Raw genomic sequence first — 14,602 nt, forward strand, 5'->3', positions numbered from 1 at the left:
ACAGCAGTATGAACCATCCACGAGCTACAGCTGTGAAGTTGACTGATGGACTGTAGACAGAACCTTCCAAACCGAAAGTCACTTCCGCCAAGGAGGGTCGTAGGTACAGTTAACACCACTCCCTGCAACATCCCCTCAAATCACTCACCATCCCTGCTCAGAAATTTATTGTCATTCCGTCACCGACTTTGGGTCAAAAGCCTTGAACTCCCTCTCGAACAGAATAGTACCGAGCAAAAATTCTGCAAATGTTCTGGAAGGCAACTCATCACACCTTCTCCAAGCCAAGTTTGAATGAACGCTGACACAGTCTGCCACAACTACATTTTAAGCCGTCTTGAATTTAAATCTGGGTGTATGTGGCAATTCATCCTGCTACACACACCCACCCATTTCGATATCACTCCCAGTCTCAATTTCACCCCAGAGTTGGCATCATGTTCTGCCCTGTGTCCTGAAACTGAAGTAACTGCAACATTGTTGAGAAGTAATTGAAAATTATTGACAAGAATCTTTACTCCATCAGAGAGTAGCAAAGTCACCACATTTATAATTGTCCAATTTTCGTTTAAACATGGGCATTGAGACCATTCTTTAGACAATCAATATACTCCATCATTTCCAACATGCAAGAATTTACAGAGAGGCCGAGGGGTGCAGGTATGTAATTCCTTGGAAGTGGAGCCGAGGATAGATAGGATGGTGGAGGAGGCATTTGGCATAGTTACCTTTATTGTTCAAAACATTGATACAGGTATTGGGACGTCATATTGCAGCTGAACAGGACATTGGCGAGGCCACTTTTGTAAAACTGTACACACGTTTGGTTGCTCTGTTAAAGGGAGAATGTTGTTAACTTTCACAGGGTGCAGAAAATATTGACAAGGATTTTGCTGGGATTGGGTTGCAGTTATCGGGAGAGACTGAATAGGCTGGGGCCCTTTCTCCAAGCGGAGGAACAGAGGCTGAATTGTGACATTATGAAGGTCTATAAAATCATGAAAGACATGAATTGGGTAAAGAGCAGAATGTTTTAGCCATGGGTTCGGAGTCCAAACCTAGAGAGCAGAGCCTTAAGATGAAAGGGGAAATATCTGAAGAGGCACTGAGACTAATACTAATTAATTGTAATCCAATGACTCTAATGATGTCATTATTGACGGTTTGGGAAACGTTTATCTGCATGTGAAGAATTTAATTCACTTCTGTATGATCGCAAGTTTCAGATGAGTCGTCCGAAAACTGTGAAGAGCCTCAACTCTTTCTAATGTTGTTTCGGTATGAGCTAACTAGATGGTGAGCTTGATTGGGATATTGAGTTGTTAAAGCAAAGTACATTTTTTGTTACTTTCTCACATTTCAAGTCGTTTGTAATACCATTGTTTGGTCTCAGTGTAGAATGTTTCGAATACATTGAGCAATGAACATTAAGTTTGACACAAGAAAACCCTAAAAATGATCTGAGTTGAAACTGTCTCGCGCCGAGTTTCATGTATGGATGGAAAGACCTCCCTGAAGAAGTGGCGGAGGCTGGTACAATTACAAAATTAAAAAGGTACGGTGATGGGTATATGGATTGGAAGTGTTCAGGGCCAAGTGGTCGCAAATGGGATGTGTGACCGGCGTGGACGAGTTAGAACAACAGTTTGTTTTCGTGCTAAGTCACGCAAAATGTGCCTTTTTCTAAACAAATAGTGAACAAATATCGCACAGATTTGGGAAAATAAATTAGCTGCCAAAGTCGGAATGCAGAAACCAGTCAAGCAAAGAAAAAATAACTTTATTATGATCTTAATGAATATTCCTTTTGAACATTTTATTTAAAATTTAGCATGGAGACTACTGCAGATTTGAATCAGATAAAATTGCTGCTAAAATCACCGACTACAACTGGGTTTGGGGAGGCGAGGCAGCATTGGAACAAGCAGTGAGAGAGATAGGACCGATGACTGCTGTGATAAATGCAAGTCTGAAATCCTTTCAACATTATAAAGGAGGTAAGTCGCAGAGTACTGTATGATGTCTTTGAATCAGATTATCGACTGTTCAAGAAAAGGTATTAGAAATCATAAATCTACAGACACATTTACTGTCACTATTTTGGTATTAATATTACTGCAAAGTTCACCGTGGACCATGACCCTTACCCTTGTCCCTCTCTACACTCCTCCCGTGTTACATGCCGTCCAGTTCTGTCAGATATCATCGAGTTAAAGCTAGACTATGCTATAAGGTGAGATCATGAATGGTAATGAGAAATGGACCTGCTCCCATTCGGAGTGATGCAAATAGGTCAAACGTTGTTCTATAGCTAAGAGAACTGACAGTGAGGTGTAACTGTCCTGATGTGCTGTTGAGGACCTGCACATGTCAGCGTTTTATTAATTGTAAATTGAAGACGATACACTCACTGTAGCTGGATTAAGAGGAAGGGCGAGACCTTCGACTTGAAATCTCTTGGCCTCCTGCTGAGAGTCTTTCACTCTCTGCTCCACCTCTTCTCTCAGCAGCTATTTCTATTCTGTTCTTGATCTCCTCTCGTGTGGCGACTCGAGATGACTTGCAAAGACGGTGGTCTGAACAGGGAGGTGGACGCCTGCACAGCTTCCTTGTGATGATGACACAGGTCGTCTCCATTTGAAGGGCCATTCCCTATTGACTCCATCAACATTTCAAATCACGAAACTCTTCTACTGTACAACCCACAATTGGAGACAAACCCGAAAAATACTGAATGCAGAGTGGAGCTCCTTCATTACCCCAGGTGTAGGATTTTGTAAGTTCATAGAATGTGTTAACACACATGGCAGCAAACCGATATTTCACACGGTCAGATACCATGGTCAGTGTCTTCTGCAAATGTCTGGTAAATTATTTCTACACCGAAAATAATCTCAGCAAGATATAAAAACAACAGCAAAAATTATTCAAATATGGAAGAATGTAATCAAGGTCGGACCTTCAATTAAAAAACAGATAGTCTGCGATTGGGTGGAACAAGGAAATTAAATAAGAAAAGGGATGGTGGTACAGTGCCAGCCGGAATGGACAGGAGACAATTAAAGAAGGTAAAGAAATGTATGCAGAAAGTTTCAGGGCCTGAGGGAGTGTTATTTTTAAAAAGATCACGGGGCCCGCGGGAATAGTTCCATGATTTTAGAGTCACACGTCGACAGGGTAGTGGAAGCAGCATTCGTCAGTGCATTGAGTATATGCTTTGGGATGTCATGTTCCAGCTGCAAAAGACATTGGTAAGGCCAGTTTTAGAATTTTATGTTAAAGTCTGGACTTTATGCTGTAAGAAAGATGTTGTTAAATTTGAAAGGATCCAGAAAATATTTACAAGGACTTAGCAAGGGTTGAAGTATTTGAGGGTTAGAGTGAGGCTGAATTGAGTCAAGCTTAGAGTTTTGCTGGAGAATCATAGCAGGTCAGGCAGCATTTGAGGAGGAGGAAAATCAAGTTTCGAGCAAAAGCCCTTCCTGATGAAGTCGATTTTCCTCCCTCCTCAGATGCTGCCTGACCTGCTGTGCATTTCCAGCAGAAGTCTATTCTGGACTCTGATTTCCAGCATCTGTACTCCTCACTTTCGCCCGAAGCTGAGAAGGCTGCAGCCTTGTTTGCTGGTACGACAGATACTGAAGGGTGAGCTTATGGAGGTTCATGAACAATAATGGGTATGGGACGAATAAAGAGGAGGAGAGTCCAAAACTAGAGGCCGTACGTTTAAGGTGAGAAGGAAAAGATTTAAAGGTATCTGAGGAGCAATATTTTCACACAGAGCATGGTACGTGTCTGGAATGAAATACCAGAGGAAGTGGTGGAGAGTGATACAAATACAACATTAGAAAAGGCATCTGGATGGGTAGATGAATAGGAATGGTTTACAGGGATATTGGCCAAGTGCTGGAAAATAGGACTAGATTGCTTGAGGATATGTGCTCAGCATGGACTATTTCGATCGACCAGTTCGAAGCATTTCTACGCGATAAAGGTCTATGACTCTGAAGGATATGCCGAGAGGAAGTGAGAATGGCGGAGGCGATGTCATTGGGAAACATTAATTAAAGTCAACAGACGTCATGGTGCGGAGTGAGGACGATCAATTTGAAGACAGTTCGTACAAACAGACATGTCAGTGTTCATGAAACAAAGCTAAATTAACACCAATTAAATATTTCACAGATAAACCATTTAATATGTGTCTCCTTACAGGAGTTTACTATGATGAAAATTGCAATGGATATGTAACCGATGAAGTGCTGGTGGTTGGTTTTGGAATTGAGGATGGAATGAAGTATTGGCTGGTTAAAAACAGGTCCGTACTCTTTGAAATAACAAACACCTGATCACAGACGGAGAAGGGACAGTGGCATGGAATGAATTTCCTGTCTCTTTGCTGCAACCTGTGTATCTGTTCAGCGAGCACGTAACTCTGTGTTTATCTGGAAGTGAATGCTTAATGGTTGTGCTGTCTGAGATGATATCTAAAACTATGTCTGAGCCAGGTATCCCATCATCAAGAAACGCTGCACTTACAAGTGTACGTTTCTTGACTGAAGTATTGCTTCATACAGAGGCAGGCATCAGAGTGTCATTATTCCTGAATCACAATCATTTTTTAAACTTACCAGTACAAAATAAAAACATACTGTTAAAATTAACAGCTATGCACAACAAAAAGCAATTTACTGGGGAAATGGACGGCAAAGTCAGATCCCAAACCCAACTGTCCAACCTGTTCACAGGGAAACAAGGACAAAGTTCGAATCACTTGTCACGAGAGCACTGATGGGATCAGATTAACAGCCCCAATTCTGGAACATAAAACATAGAACTTTACAGCCCAGTACATGCCTTTTAACGCTCGATGCTGCGCCGACCTGTGGAATCAATCTGAAGCCCAAGTAACAAACACTGTTCCATTCTCGTCCATATGCCTGGTCAATGACCATTTAAATATTCTGAAATGTGGCAATACCTCTACTATTGCAGGCAGAGTTCCAAGCCCCTACAACAATATGAGGAAAGAAACTACCACTGACATCTGTTCAATATCTATCTCTGTTGATTTTAAAGCCCTCCTGCCAGCCATCGCCATTCAAGGAAAAAAAGCCTCTCACTATCCAACCTATCAAATATTTTAATTAACTTATGTGTCTCAATTAATTCACCTCTCAAACTTTTTCCAAACGCAAACAGCCTTAACTCCCTTGGCTTTTCCTTGTACTATCTCCCTCCATAACGGACGATTTCCCAGTAAATCTCATCTCAACCCGTTCCAAACCATGCACATTCTTCCTCTAATATGGTTACCAAAACTGTGCATATTACCCAGAAAGTGGTTGCAACAGAGTTTAGTACGGCTTGAAGCATGACCTTCTGTTTCCGAAACTGAATCCCCTTAACAATCAAAGCTAACACGCCATATGGCTTCCCAATAACCCGATCAATCTGGGAGGCAACATTCAAACATCGATGTACCTCGACACCGAGATCTCTGTGCTCATCTGCACAAGCACGAATCTGACCATTCGCCCATTACATTGGATTCCTTCCAAACTGAATCACCTCACACTTTACCGCGTTAAACTGCATTTGCCACCTTTCGTCATAGCTCTGCAGCTTATCTACTTATCTCTGCACTCCATATTTCCTTAGTAACTGTCCACAACTCTAACGAACGTAATTTCATCCGCATATTAATCCACCATCCTTCTGTGCTCTCATTCAGTTCATTTATATAAAAATCAACGAACAAAAGTGGATCCAAAAACTGATCCTTGCGGTACATTATTAGTAACTGAACTCTGGAATGAATATTTTCCATCAACTATCACCGTCTGTCTCCTTTCAGCGATTTATTCTATGAGGCGTCGCTGGCTGCTGTTATTACAATCACGGCAGTCATATTTGGAAGAAGCAGTCACATCTTCAGGTCCAGACTGGATACAAAATTTTTGATTAAATAAGTCCTGTGGTTCGGGTGAATACACACACACAGACACACACACACACACACACACACACACACACACACACACACACACACACCTACACACATTTCTACATGATTTCCCAGAAGAAACAGTATGTGGGTAGCTTATAAAAAATACACATTGTTGTTTAATAAGATAGATAGTATTACAGTGTAATGGGTGCTGGAATAGTTTGGTAAAGCTGGAAATGTGATTTGGGCAGGGGAACCGGATATGGAACAAATTTTAAGGCCGAAGTATCCTTGCAGTTTAGGAGACACTGGATAAACTGTGCCCAAATCAACTCATGCTCTGCATAGACTCGATCCAGTGGCAGGCAATCTCCAAACGATGATGGTAAAAAAAAAACCTGAGAAAATCTCATCTTCCATAAGGCAAGAAGGAAATCTCCAAGAGGCCATATTTCAAGCTCTCACTCGTCCCTATTCACTTTCCCCTTCATATCTACTACAGCTGCAGACCTATCCCTGATATTGATCTCACCTCATGTCATTTTAAATGTTGCAGTGAGTCCATACGTACTGTACAGATCAGCAATTGATGCAAAAGAAAACAATTGTCTCTTTCCAGCCTGATGCAAATTATTCTTTCCAACTCATTATCTAGCTCAGTAATTCCAGAATTCAGTCCCTATAATAATTCCAATTGTATACCAGAGTTAAAACAGCTGCTTCTCCAAATGTGTCCCTATTATCAGCGTTTTGATTCTAACACCAATCGAATTTCTTATTTTCCAGCTGGGGAACAGACTGGGGTGATGACGGGTACATCAAAATTGCTAAGGATAGAGGTAATCACTGTGAAATTGCCAGTTTTGTGCGGTACCCTATCGTGTAACGAGCCAACTGATAAGACAGAGCTGCATCAATCCCAGCTGAATGAAAACCCGGACCATTTCTGATATTGCTGACTCATTCAAGGACATTGCTTTAATTGTCTGCTGCAAATTTAAAAAGTGAAATAATAACGATTTTTGCACATTTCTACCGCTTCATATAAAACCAATGGCATTGTCTCATTGATACATATAGCCACTGTAAATGATGGAATAAATAAATTCTCCAGCTTGTAGAAGACAATAACCTGCATGTACTGCTGATGACCAACAATATAATAAAGGCTGCCAGCAATCATTTTCAGAGCTTGTTTGTTCCAAAGAATGTATTTAGCTTTGTGCCTAATGAATTGTGTTGACTGCTATGAAATATATTGACCAAACATGTTGTCGACAAATGCACAGAAAATGTGAAGAGTCTGTGTTTTTTGACAACAGCACCGTTACTGAATAAATGCAATGGGGTTGTTGAGGACAATAAGGCTTAATTGAACAGAGTCTAACCGGAAACTCTCCTGGAAACAGGTTAAGCTGGCCAGGCTGTAGAATGGGAGTGTCCCGATGAGATTCAGTTCAGACAAATGCGAATATGCAATTTCACCTATTGATTGGTACTGAATGGAAAAACTGGAAAACTGAGTACTTTAAGTATGACAAAGCAATACTGGTGGAGAATCGTAAATGACAAAAAGAGGTCACACACAGATCTTGTGAATTAGACGAATACTGGTTTATTTCTGACGATATCATGGGCAAGAGCTATTGCTAGGAGTGGTACAGCATGGACATACTGCACAGATAATTCCAGGATTCTTTATCCCGTGCTGTAGATACAAATAGCGTGCATAGTTTTACATCCGTGTTCACGTCGTGCATTGTTAATTCCAAGACAATATGAATTAAATTATATTGAATGGAAAACAATGTAATTGTAACAGGGGTGCCCGTTCCTCGTCTAGTGCAGGTGCTCATCTCCAGTATCCTCGTTTCAATTCTTATGCAGGGTGGTGTGCAATCTTCCGTCGTATCAGGTGTCACTCAGTCTAGGGAGGCTTTGTGGAGTTCAGTACTTGAGGAGACTGGGGATGTCCTTTCATCACTTCGATAGAGATGATGCTATTGTGAGCTAGGAATACTGTTGTCAGATCATCTCAGGAGTGTATTCATTGAGTCTGGAAGCTGTTTAGAAAATGGCTTGTTTTGCTGTTTTATTACTGAGCTCGTTGTAGTCAAGTTGAGGTATTTTGCGTATGTTGTGTTTAGTTAATAACCGACATGGCTTCTGCAATCATTTAGTGGGCACGCAGATTAGTTCATTTTCTTTTCTCTGACAATTCCTCCTTTTTTTGTTTTTGTCTGAGAACTGGGTTTGAGATGAAGAGGCTGTGTCGCAAGAACCAGAAGGTTATCTGACGCCGTTGGGGCAGCATCAGTTGGGTTGTATTTGGAGTCCGAGTCCAAAGCTGCATATTCCGTGTCGGTTGCAAAGTTATTGTTCGAATGGGCCTTCATTGATCCATGGTAAAGGGGCGGGGGTAGCACCTTGGAGCACAAACGCTGGCGATTTAAACACATTTTAATAGCCATGCAAGAGGTGCGGTATCGACAATGATAGTAATGACAAATATGAATCCCTGTCGCAAGGCTGTGCTCCAGGACAACTGTCACAGTTCTTGCCCAGTTCCATAGGTCCCATTTGGTTTTTGGTTGAGCAGTACAGTGGTAGTGCATTGGATATGCCAGGCTGGGTTACTGATGTCCTCACTGGGGTTGGGTAATTAAGTGCAGCAATTGGAAACGATGAGGGTGCATGCGCACACTGTCTCGAACAGCAGATAGTCCTGGATCATCCAGTTTTGCAGGGTGCCATTGGGGATGCCAACAGTTTTGACATTCAGCTGGTCGTTGGCTACCTCCTCCAAGGTGGGGGCCAGCTGATGAGTTTTTATTTTGAATCGAGTATTTGGGTGAAAGGATAGAGAGAACCAGGTCAAGTTCGGTGAGGCTTCGCTTCCTGTGATATGGTGGTGTCGTAAAGGGAAATACTGGGAATGATATGCAAATGAGACTGCACCGCATATACAACATAACAGCTTCTAGGTCAGGATAATGAAAGTTAGGCTTTGTGGCCACAAATAGCATAGATACCATTACAGAGTCTCAAATTGTCGGTCTGGAACTCTCTCTCGGGTTTGGTGTTTTGGCTGGTAACGTTGAGGACGTGAAGGATCAGTAAACTGTATTCTCCCGTGGACCACTTTGCTGCGGGAGTGAGGAGCAACGAGTTCATGCACTGGCGCCAGCCGGCATTCCATCTGATTGGATGGCTGTTTTTGAGGCTGATAGATTACAGGGGTTTGCACTGTCTGGTCGAGTCTCTGAGGGGTAGTGCCGGGGTATCGTTGGAAAACGTTGCATAAGCGAAGACCTATCCCTAAAGTTTGTTTAATGGGTACCCTGCGGGTTTCCAGTGGGCCAAACATTTACACCCGTAACTTTCCATTCCCGATGACAAGCTGAGAGAGGTTACTTCAGGGACTTGTCGCGTTCCAGCCGCCATTGATTTCTGATTTGTTGAAGGGGATGGGTTTCAGGGGAATTCACTCTTGGGAGTACATGGAGGCATGAGCGCAAACACAACATCTAATCTGCTTGACCCGTAACTCGTGAACACCTAAAATTTCTCTTTACCTGCTCCCAGTTCCAATCATCCCGTGGCAGGATGATCAGGGTGAGGAGATAAATGATTAGTATAGTGGCCATCAGCTAGAATTTCCTCAGGGAGCGGAGCTGACTTTGGTTGTGTTTCCTGTTTGTTGCTGTTTGCGGTGGAGCTCGCTTGCAGCAGGTCTCATGCTGGATTTCTATTCAATTTGACAGTTGTCCAGGTTGTCAGAAACAACAGTCATGGGTCTTTCTAATTCGATGAGAAAATCGTTTTCCAGTGAATTAATCATTATGTAGTGAGAAAGTGAGGACTGCAGATGCTGGAGATCAGACCTGAAAATCTGTTGCTGGAAAAGCAGAGCAGGTCAGGCAGCATCCAAGGAGGAGGAGAATCAACGTTTCGGGCATGGACCCTTCTACGGGAATGAGGAGAGTGTGCCAAGCAGGCTAAGATAAAAGGTAGGAGAGAGGGACTTGGGGGAGGGGCGTTGGAAATGCGACAGGTGGAAGGAGATTAAGGTGAGGGTGATATGCCGGAATGGGGGTGAGGGCGGAGAGGTGAGGAAGAAGATTGCAGGTTAGGAAGGTGGTGCTGAATTCGAGGGTTGGGACTGAGACAAGGTGGGGGGGAGGGGAAATGAGGAAACTGGAGAAATCTGAGTTCATGCCTTGTGGTTGGAGAGTTCCGAGGCAGAAGATGAGGCGTTCTTCCTCCAGCTGTCGTGTTGATCTCTTGTGGTTGGAGGGTTCCTAGGCGAAAGATGAGGCGCTCTTCCTCCAGCCGTCGTGTTGATCCTTCCATATCCGCTGCAAATTCACCTGCACCTTCGCACACATCATTTACTGCATCCCCGAACCCGATTTGGCCTCCTCTATATTGCGGACATAGTCCGCCTACTTGCGGAACATTTCAGAGAACACCTCTGGGACACCTGGACCAACCAACCCAACCACCCTGTGGCTCAACACTTCAACTCTCCCTTCCACTCCACCAAGGACATGCAGGTACTTGTACTCCTCCATCGCCAGACCATAGCAACACGGTGTCTGGAAGAAGAGCACCTCATCTTCCGCCTAGGACCCCTCCAAGCACAAGGGATGAACTCAGATTTCTCCAGTTTCCACAATTCTCTTCCCCCCACCTTGACACTGTCCCAACCCTCTAACTCAGCACCACCTTCCTAACCTGCAATCTTCTTCCTGACCTTTCCGCCCCCACCCCCACTCCCGCCTATCGCACTCACCTTAACCTCCTTCCACCTATCACATTTCCAACGCCCCTCCCCCAAGTCCCTCCTCCATACCTTTTATCTTAGCCTGCTTGGCACACTCTCCTCATTCCTGTAGAAGGGCTCATGCCCGAAACGTTGATTATCCTTATCTTTGGATGCTGACTGACCTGATGTGCATTTCCAGCAACACATTTTCCGGTCTGATCTCCAGCATCTGCAGCTGTATTCAACGCTAGCTATGTCACAGATGATGTAATGTATGCACGAGCGAAATCCACGTTATTATGAAGTGGAGGTTGACCCCCGAACTACGAACTAAAAGTGTTACTAATGTTTAGAACAAATTTCCTGTAGAATCCACTCAATTGTAAAACTCGTAGTACTTACTTCTTTGAGGATGGGTTTGCGAATTCCTCGATGGCCTTCACCTTCATGTTCCTCAGTGTTATCACCCACTTCCATTGCTGTGCCCGAAGAATGCCATTTCCAATTTCACAATTCGTGGTTTTGCAAGTTTATGATCAATGTCCCCTGCCATAGACTTTCATGGAACATTTTCAAAATCTATCAGAATTGCTTGATTGACCTGTTGAGACATGTTTGTAAATTTGCAAGTCACATTCCTGGGCCATATCAATTTGTTCAACAATCCATCTCTTTCTTCGGATTATATTCCCTTATTCCTTACCCCCTCCCTCAGTCTATCGTCTGCAGATAAGCTGACCTAGGAGCCAACAGTTCTGAGGAAGCGTCAGTCGACACGAAACGTGAAACCTGATTTCTCTTCACAAATGCCGCCAGACCTGCTGAGCCTTTCCAGCAACATCTGTGCTTCTTGTTTCTGATTCACAGCATCCGCAGTTTTTTAAATCGATTTTTATTCAATGATACCATTGTCATCAATAATACTGATGCCTGCTGCATATCTCAGAGTTATAAATTACATTTACGCCTCCTCTTTGATATGTATATATTTACAATCAGCCTGCCTTAAAATTCAGTGTGGATGGTTGGAATTATTTCGCAATTTCACAAACCTATATTTCAACACTGTCTCCAGGCCTGTCAAGTTCGGTTCATTCCAGCAATTTGTCCTCTGAGGCAGCAGTTTTCACAACTGTGCAAGACGATTGCAACACATAACACAAACACTCTCCATATGCACATACAGAAACAGACACTCAATTGAAAATCTGAATCTACTTCTATGACATCATACTCATTCAGTATCTCTACCTCATGCAGCACGGTGCCTCAGTGGTGAGCACTGCTGCCTCACAGCTCAAGTGACCAGATTCGATTCCAGCCTCAGGCAACTGTCTGTGTGGAGTTTGCACATTCGCCCTGTGTTTGGAGAGATTTCCTCTGTGTGCTCCAATCTCCAATCACAACACAAAGATGTGCAGATTGGATTAATTTACCATAGTGTTCAGGGATGTGTATGTGAGATGCATTAGGGGAAATGTAGATAAATGGGGTCTGGAAATGGGTTTGAGTGGATTACCCTCCAGACGGTCGTTGTGGATGTGTTGGGCCAAATGACCTGTTTTCACAGTGTAGGGATTCGACGGAAGTTCGAGACAATAAAACATTTCAAATGAACTTCAGTTCCAAGAAGCACATGTTGCAAACAATGCAGCCTATTCGACTTTTGAAATAAGTACAATTCAAACAAATGATCCCAACACATTATATTGTAAGTTGAATGCCCAGTCCCTCAATCTAATATATATTGAGTAATATCATCCAAAAAACAGACACTCTCCAACAAGTGCTTGAGGTTCAACTCCAGAGTATCCCCCAATCTGTAATGATTCACCGAACAGTAGAGATTCTTTAATGATACAAACTATTCAACAAAGAAACTGAAATTGAACCACCTTCACATCGAGCTGACATGGTCCTGTGATGTATAAATTCCAATAATGGGTTAATGTCAACGAACCCGGTCCTCCGAACAGGTTGTGCAAATCCAGACGTTATTAACAGTGCAGGTATGTCATCTAATGCAGAGATCAATCTTCCAGTGGCTTTATACCTGGCAGCAGCAACTTGTATCAATCCCATTGTCTAAAGTATTGTTCAGGGTGACTTGCACACTGTCCAAGTCTGCACCAGTGCATTGTTGGGGAAAGATGTCAATTACTTGACAAAGAACGTGACAAGATCAGTTTGTCCAATTGTTTCCCATTAGTAACATGAAAGGAGGTCTCAGCAAATCAGATGTGACATACCATCCTCTCAACTATGCTCAATTACTGCAGAACTTGCTGAAAGGAAAAAAAATTGTTCCATTTGGCTAATGTGGATGAGCGAGATCAGGAAATACACATACTATGGCGAACTACTCATGACCTGGAGTAAGCTATTAAATAATCACAACATCGAAGAATCCAAATGCATCTTAAATCAATTGCAGCCAGCTGTAAGTCTCAGGACTGTCAAAGCAGGAATCATACAAGATTGTTATTCTTGATAGGGATTACAATTATCACACCTTGCCAATTCAGGTGTCCCTCAGCCCAATGTGCTCAGTCGAACCATACCAAGTGATGCATTACATCTTAATAAATGAGGAATTATCACATTTGTCCATCTCGACCAATGATGTTCAAAGGTTGTACGATATTAGTGACATCTCAGAACCCAAATCAACCATGTCCACGTGCTTAATGAGCTGCACAACTTCCAGATTAGCAGTGATCATTTTCAAATAAATTTCACACGACAAAAGTGTCAGAAAATAATTAATTCCGACGAAGCCAATAATGCTCTATATACTATTAATAATAAGTTGCGGTTACGATTGTTAATCGTCCCACTATGTTGATTCTGACAGTTAACTGTGACCGAGAAATGCATTGATTTTTATGTTTATATGCGTAGGTGATATGTATACATTACCACACACTAGAAATGAATAATTTAATTTTCAATGAGTAATTCAAAACTATTATAGTTCACAATTATCTACACACATGACTGGCTTCCGAAGCTGTTTCAAAGACCATTTCAGAATCAACCGGAATGTTTATATCTCTTTAATGACATGTAGACCACGCCCGGTAAGATATGCAAATTTCCTTCGAAGAAGCATGTTCGTAAACTAGATGTTATTTTGAGCTGTTTCAATAGTTACATGATATCCATCAAACTAGTTTAATTTTAATTAAATCTAAACTTAATTGTAGATTTTATTGAATTCAATTTGACGCTTTCCAAACTTACTTCAGATTTCCTTTTTCATTTTGGATGAAGTATTCGATGGGATAAATACCATTTGTACCCGAAAGTGACAACACAAGTTCATAAGGTGGTAAAGAAGGCAAATGCTATGCTTTTTGACATCGGTATGATCCTTCACTGCGATAGTTGGCCAGTCATATTGTAAGCATGTAAGATTTGAGCCACATTGGAGTATTGCGTGCAGTTCTGTTTGAAATTTAGGAAAGGATATGAAGACTGGGTTTCGCGTGCAAAAGTGGTTTACAAGAATATTTCATGGATCGGAATCCAGTAGTTATCAGTAGAAGAGGGATGTACTTGGATTAATGACCTCAAGAGGTTTCAGAGGCCAAGGGAAAACCTGATAGAATTGCAAAATGTTGGGATGAATTAATAGGGTCGATAGTCAGAGCCTTTATCACAGGGTGGAAATGTCACATAATAGTCTGCATAGTTTGAAGTTAGTGGGGGAGGGGGGTGGAAGAATTAAAGGGGGATTTGCAACAAAAAGTCTTTTTACACAGCACGTGAACAGGGCCTGGAATATGCTGCCTGGACAAATGTTAGAAATGGATACGATAAGGACACCAAAGAATCTTTCAGATAGATGCATGAAAAGCCAACGAATTGGCAAATGGACAATG

At 42.3% G+C, this 14,602-nt stretch overlaps 1 long non-coding RNA gene across 1 annotated transcript; it reads left to right on the plus strand.

Moving 5' to 3' along the window:
* The first annotated feature begins 1,960 nt into the window (after window positions 1–1,960).
* Window positions 1,961–6,887, plus strand: LOC140466509 (uncharacterized). Its single transcript, XR_011955212.1, has 3 exons — window positions 1,961–1,997; window positions 4,216–4,318; window positions 6,737–6,887. It is a non-coding gene; the product is annotated as an uncharacterized lncRNA (long non-coding RNA).
* The last annotated feature ends 7,715 nt before the right edge of the window (window positions 6,888–14,602 follow it).

This window comes from Chiloscyllium punctatum, chromosome 43 (assembly GCF_047496795.1).
Source record: "Chiloscyllium punctatum isolate Juve2018m chromosome 43, sChiPun1.3, whole genome shotgun sequence".
In the NCBI taxonomy this organism is placed as follows: domain Eukaryota; kingdom Metazoa; phylum Chordata; class Chondrichthyes; order Orectolobiformes; family Hemiscylliidae; genus Chiloscyllium; species Chiloscyllium punctatum.